This window comes from Cavia porcellus, unplaced genomic scaffold (genome assembly GCF_034190915.1).
Source record: "Cavia porcellus strain 051 isolate PalLab524CR breed Dunkin Hartley unplaced genomic scaffold, mCavPor4.1 scaffold_1, whole genome shotgun sequence".
Taxonomy (NCBI): Eukaryota; Metazoa; Chordata; class Mammalia; order Rodentia; family Caviidae; genus Cavia; species Cavia porcellus.
In genome coordinates, this window is record NW_026947484.1 from 170115674 (window position 1) to 170123342 (window position 7669).

Below are 7669 nucleotides of genomic sequence, written 5' to 3' on the forward strand. Positions count from 1 at the left end.
TCTTATTAAAAAGTTTCTGCATGTCAAAAGAAATCTCCAGCATAGTGAAAAGAAAACCCACAAACTGGGAAAAGATTTTAGTGAACTCTCTCTCAGACAAGGGCCTCTTGTCTAAAACATGTAAAGAATTAAAGAAACTCAGACCTCCAAAATTCAAAGATCCAATCCAAAAATGGGCATCTGAGATGAATACGCAATTCTCAGATGAAGAAATGCAAATGGCAAATAAATACATGAAAACATGCTCATCATCATTGGTCATTAGAGAAATGCAAATTAAAACCACACTGAGATACCATCTCACTCCTGAAAGAATGGCCATGTTCAAGAAAACCGACAACAAATGCTGGAGAGGCTGTGGGGATAAAGGAACTCTCCTGCACTGCTGGTGGGAGTGTAGACTGGTACAGCCTTTGTGGAGATCTGTCTGGAGATTTCTCAAATTTGGGACTGGAAATCCCATTTATTCCAGCTATTCCACTTCTAGGCATATTCCCAGAAGAACTGAAAGCATCATACCACAGTGATATATGTGCACCTATGTTTATAGCAGCACAATTTGTAATCGCCAGATCTTGGAAACAACCCAAGTGTCCATCAACTGAGGAATGGATAAAAAAGTTGTGGTATTTCTATACAATGGAGTATTATTCAGCTATAAAGAAGGATCACATTGAGATATTTATCAATAAATGGGCGCAGCTTGAGACCATACTCATAAGTGAAATAAATCAATCTCGCATGTGTGAATACCGAATAGTTTCCCTAATGTAAGTAATGATTCAAATATATAAAAATAAGTGGTAATCAGGATTCCCCATTAGGTGGCCTTGAAGCCTTATAAAGTTTTCACTCATTAATTAGAAAGGCTTCATTCTGGGCTTCTTGATATGAAAATATTTGAAGCTAGAGTATATGAAGTTTTATCCAAATATTTCAAGGAAAAAGACAGACACTATGGTAACTACTATTAAGTCGGGTTATATGGTGGTGAAGTACTAGGTTGCTGAAACAGTCATGCTTTGACCTCTATTGTTATATTGTTATGTCCTGTTTTATCTCAATCTCCCCCTTATTGTTTTAAAAAAATTATTTAGTCATTTCTTATGTTTGTCTTAATTAAAGAAAAAATTTTAAAAATTAGGATATATGAATAGTAACTCTTTATGATTTCCTATTAACTTGTTTTGAAGTCCTGTAGTACTCCCACGATCTTGTTTTGACTGATTAGACTCTATTCCATTCTATATGATAGTATCAAGTTTGAAGACATAGACAACTACTTTGAAGACAATAAGATTCACTAAGATACCCATTCTGGTTTGACTATTGTCTTCTTTGGAAGTCCTGTAATGTTTACAATGCCTAAGTTTTATTGGTCTTGTTCTCTACTGTTTTGTCCAACTTTATAATATCTAATGAGATAGACAATTCTTTTTAAGGAAACAAGGGACAACGTTGATAACCATTGTTGATAACCTTGTACTCTGTTCTACATCATGTGCTATGTCTATCCTTGGTATTGACTGACAGCTTTGTTTTGCCATATTTGACTGTATTATCTACCCCCCCCAAAAAAAAGTAATAAGCACTAAGGAGTAATAAAATCCAAAATGTGTAAATTTTGTTGTAAAAAAGAGAGGGAAAAAAAAAAGAAAAAGAGCTCTAACGGATATAACAGCAAGTGTGTTTAGGGGTGTTAAATAGCTGACTATATCAATGTTTTTGGATCATTGAACACAGCTGTTTGCAGTCTCCCTGTTTGAATGTCCACCTTGTATTCTTTGATACTGTGATTTGAGGAACTATTTTCAAGATGATAATATTTAATCTACTAACAGGTGATTTCTTACTGTTATTTTTTTGTTTTGTTTTGTTTTGTTTTTGTAGTTCTGTATTACGTGTACCCTTACACCACTTTGTTTTGTTTTGTGTTTTTCTCTTTTTCCTCTTAAATAAAAAAAAAAGAAAGATGAAACAATTTCCCTACCATAGATTCTTAATAATTAAAAAGATATCTGTCCTCATCATGTAAGAACACAAATAAAGACATTGCAAAAGAAGAAATATGTGAGCAGAGACTTGAAGGATCAGTAGGATTTATGAGGTTAAACAAGCTAAAGAAACACTTTGCCAGGAAAAATATATTGTATGTGATGGCAATAAGATCAACAAAATAATTGTGTTTGTTCTTTGTTTAAAAGTAGCTCTGTGTGAAGAAGTACTGCTGAAATACTTATTTTTCTGACAAATATATGGAAGATATTAAACCACAGTTGAAGGGAACCATTATCAAATATTGATCAAGTGTATAGCTTAGATAGTAGAAAATAGTAGAATTTTCATTCTGGAAGTGTAGAGAAATAATATAAAGAAATTGCAAGTCATAAGTGGAAGGGATGGCAAGACAATATAGAAAGAAGTAAGAATGTTGTTATAGAAGTTAGTATAGAAGGAAAGAAGAATAGAACCTGAAGCAGGATAACAACAATTAGGATAAATATGAAAAATATATTTACGTGGTGGAATTATATCATTTGCAACTGATATGATGACATGAGTAGGAAAGATGATACAGTGCTTTCCTAAGCTTATGCTGCTATTGAAACTCACTTAACACAATTTTCCCATTTTCACACATAAATTTTGTGACAACATATGCTTTAACCCAGTTGGTATCATCACAAAATAGTATGATAGTGTACTGTACTTCAATTTAGCAGAAATTGATAGCAGGAAACTTTTTTCTTAATGTTTGAAATCAACATCAATTTAACGTTATTGAATATTCTAAGCATAACATATGTGTTTTTTTAATTGGTAAAAGCCACATGACACCCACTCAATCCCTATGGTGAATCCTATGCCCTATGTGGCCTAATTCTCTTGTCAAATGACTCATTAGACACAAATGTCAATACTAGAAACTGTTTCTATGACTCACAATATAGATCAGAAACAGGTCAAAATGGATTCTTTATGTTCATCTTGATGGGAAATAGGTATTTTGTATATTTTAATTTGCATTAAAGACTGAAATTTCTTGGCAAGTAATGAGAAAGGATTCATATATTCTTCTGTGGAGGATGGAAGAACACTCTAAAATCCAAGATGCACAACATGTTATGGTTTAGATGGAAAATGTCCCTCATGGAACCCTCATGTGCTCATAGCAGGGATGCTTTGGTAAGACGAGTTAATCATTGGGCAATATTATTGACTTACTGCTAAAAGATGATCAGAAGAGGTGAGTCACAGTAGGGCATCACCTGGAACGGTAAGCTTACAGCTTCTTCTCTGCCTCTCCCTTTGCCTTTTTCTTCCTGGCCAACGTGATTTGAGTAGCTTCTGACAGACCTTTCCACAATGCCTTCTCTATCTTGGAGCCTGCTGACTGTGGACTGTGAACCAAAATAACTTCTCTTCTTTTAAGTCACTGGTATTTTGTTCCAGTGACAAAGAAACCGACAAAGGCAACACACACTTTAAAATAAAATTATTAATCACTTATTTATTCTTGAATTGGATAAATACTTATATAATTTCAAACATGGGAATGATGCATTTAATATAATAATAGAAAAGATTTCCAAAGGTAAATTTTAAACTTGATAAACTGTATTATGATTCAATTTTGGGGAGTGGATGACACATATATTACCCATCAATTAAGTACCCCTAAGTTCAAGTAGGATATTAACATTAGTAGTTCATTTTTATATTAACATTAACTACTTACTGGTGTTCAAATAGTGAGCCTGATTTGTCATAAATCTAAAATAAATGAAACCATTAATCTCATCTTTAGATGGCTGTAAATCAGTTAGGGCGTGGAATTATTAAGTCCATGTTGTGCACCTTGCCAAAGGAATTGCTGTGTGGATTATCCAGAAAATAAAATTGAAACTCAGTTGGCCAATCTATCATAAAAGTTTCTACATTGAGACACATAGAAAAATTAATTAGGTTTATTGAATTTAGTGATATTGAGACTTCCTGGGAACAATAATACTCACTTTTATTTATTTAGATTCTTAAAACATGATCCCTAAGCTCTGTGTCAGTTACCAGTGCCTTACATCAAGTTAGCACCATCCACATCCAGGGCTGAGAATCTCTCCTGCAGTTACCTCTCCAACACTGAGCATGTACCCTTTGTGGGTTTATCAGGTTTTCCTTGTTATGCCAATACACCTGAGGATAGCAAGGAGGAAATATTTGCTTTGCCTCATAGTTCTAGCCCATAATCCACAGGCTGTATTGCTTTTAGACCTGCGCAAGGCAGAAAGATGACAGGACAGAATAGTGCTGCTCACCTTATGGAAGCCAGGAGCTGAGGCAGCAAGGAATAGAATCAGCAAAGCAGAGGCTAGGGAAGAAGCACAGCCTTTGAAGCTCTGCCCTCAGTGATCTGCTTCATCCTGTTAGTCCTCACATAAGAAGCTCATCGAGCTATGAGCTCAATAATGGATGAAGTTAGAGCCCTCAGAATTAAACTGCTACCCAGAACAACACTGCTCTGAACACTGAACCCAACACAATTCTGAATAAATTCCTGAACGTATCTCCAAACACGACTGCACTGAGATTATGTCCCCAATACCATAAAGCTTTTAGGATTTAAAACGTGACTTCTACACACAGAGCCATTAAATAAATCTTCAGACATTAGACTAGGTTAATATCTCTGGTGATTTCTGTCACTAAAATAAGAGCAATAATCTGCTTCTAATGACTTCATTACCAATCACCTGATTCTTACAGTGGTGGTCCCATCACTTACATTCTTTTCTCAATTTATTCTGAATGACTTCTGTGTGACTACATCCAGTTTTTAAATACTAACTCTCTACCTACCATTGAATCCTCACTATTGATGGACAGAAGAATTCTGTTTTACCTTCCCAGGATCTAGCTTACCACCATTTCTGTAATGTGATGTAATCTCAGGTTCCCTTAGATTCCTTTCTACAACTACAGTACTTACCATATCCTATAAGATTAACCCATTTGTAAGTGCCCATTGAACTATAAATTTTTGAAAATAGGATCCACATTTATATTTTGTTGAATATATAAATAGTCATTTAACTTTAGCTAACTTTCGATATTTTAATGACTGTGTTATTAGTAAAATAATAGTCTATAGATTATCAGTGTCTGCATTATGCTGCAATAATGTACATTCAACAGAAGGATAGTGAATAACTCATTAAGGGGAATGTGCAGTGCAGTTAGAGCTAGGTTTAAGCCCATTGTATTGTCGGCTGTGTAACTCTACACAACTTTTTTTGACTTTAAGGTTTAAGTTTACTCTCTGTAAAATGAGGATAATATGACATAGTTCATTATGAGGCTTCGATGAAATATTTATTGAAAAGTACTAGAGGATCAATACTTCACATATGGCAGCTTTTAATAAATTATTTATATTGAAAACAACTGGCACTAATTACTGTTTTAAACTCTGTAAGGATCAAACTTCATAAACATTATTTTTGCCCATCTTTTAAAATTAAGAATAAATGTTACAGTCTTGCCCTTTTTACAAGATTTTATAAATTAACAAGTTAGATATTATATGCTATGTTATTTCAAAACTTATAACAAACTATAAAATTAGTAATGCCAATTATTAGATATCTCAGAATCTCAGGTCATGTAGAAAGAATGATAACGTGCTCATAACTTTTCTGTGCCTGAAATGGAAACTGTTTATAAGAACTGTGTATGTTGCTATGGTTCATTCTGAGTCAACCATAGTTAAGATGAGATTGATACAGTAAAAGTTTTCTCTTTACCATGCCTCTTTAAAGTTACACTTTCCAATTTAACAGTGTATTTTTTTTTTTTTTTTTGGTCTTTTTCATCGGTACCGGGGATCGAACTCACGACTACCTGCTTTCAAGGCAGGCACTTATGCCGCTGAGCTAAACCCCCAGCCCCTTTACCATGCTTTTTACTATAAATAGGTCATTTCTTCTTTCATCCTAAACACTGCCTAATATAAGTACAACTATTATCTATGGTTCTGCCTCAAACTATATACCATTATAATTAGTTGGGCCAGAGTGATAGGATGAAAAATAGATGTTTCTCTCGATATTGTGTAGTTCAAGATTTAAAACCAAATAGTTCTCAATATGTTTCCAGAGTAATTTTAAAATCTTCAGTAATATAGAATAGATGGTGGAGGATTTATTTTTCATTATGAATGATTGTCCAAGACTCTCAAACATTTAGCAATAATGCTAATGGTGAAAGGATTATATCATAAGTATGCATTCAAAGCTGTGTCTCCCAAGAGGCCCTCAGTAGCTGATAAAATAATGAATACTTTTACCATGAAGGTTCTGCTAATAACTTTGGTCTGCATCTTTTCTTTCTTTCCTTATTAAACCTGCAGTGTACTTTACTTATTTTTTTCCTAATTGAATGCCTTACAATATGTTGAGAATTGCTCCATTTGGGCATTCAGCTGATGATTTACTAGCCAAAACAATTTAAACACTTGTAGGTCCCAATTTCTTGATCTATGAATTGAGGATAAGAATGTTGTTCTGCCTACCTTCAAAAGCTCGTGTTGCTCAAATCATATATTGCATGTGAAAATAAATTTCAAAATAAAAATAATTATTCAGATAGTATCTAAGTGTTGGCATTTTATGCTTTTTAAAAATTTTAGTTATTGTTTTACCTTATACATTCTCTTTAAAAACCACTATTATCCAATAGCCTTGAGTACTCTTTAGAGATGAATTCTGAGCTCCATATTTATATTTTGCAACCATTAATGAGCTGGACATGTATATATCATATTGGGCAATTTAACATTTATCAAATGTAACATCTTCAGATCTTAGCTCACCATTTCATCCCCACACATGTGTCCTTTTTCTTTCTCCAGCTCAATGAGTGTCACTGTCACCATAAAAACAAGCCAAGTGTTCTCAAGTTCTTTTCCATCCGTTCCCCTACTTAACTATCTGTGGTCCGATACCCTTCAGATCTGACAGCTCCCTTAGTCCTGGGACACTGTATCAACCTCCTAACAGACTTGTTTAGCCTACGATGATCTCCACACTTTTTAATAAAGTAGGTGCCTATCCTTGGATAGAGCCTATAAAATAGTAACCATTGTTCCCAGGGCAATCTTCAAATCAAAGTATGTTTTACAAGACTTTATACACAGACTTATCAAGTTTAATGATACTAAACATCATTTGAAACATAGTTTCTAATCCCTTGGGTCAGAGGTTTAGAGTGTATGTCTAGGACTAGGTAAAAATTTTAAGGAAACCCTCATTTTCAGACCAAGGCTAATAATAAATTCATATTTCATGAAACTGAGAGAAAGTTCCTCCCTAAATGACATGCATTAAGTGACTTGGTTGCTAAATTCCCAGGACAAGCTAATGGTACTTATTCTAGGACCACATGCTAAGAAGCACATCCTTACTGATCAGTACTTAAATTCCTATCTTCATCTCTTAGTATTCTCACCTTGAATTCTACTGTATAATTTCATATATATATATATATATATATATATATATATATATATATATTACTTCTTCCTCCTAAAATGATTTGCACTCTTAGCCCATTTGAGCTCTGACCCTTACATATCCAGGTGCCACTTATGCCTGGATACCTTTTCTGATTGCCA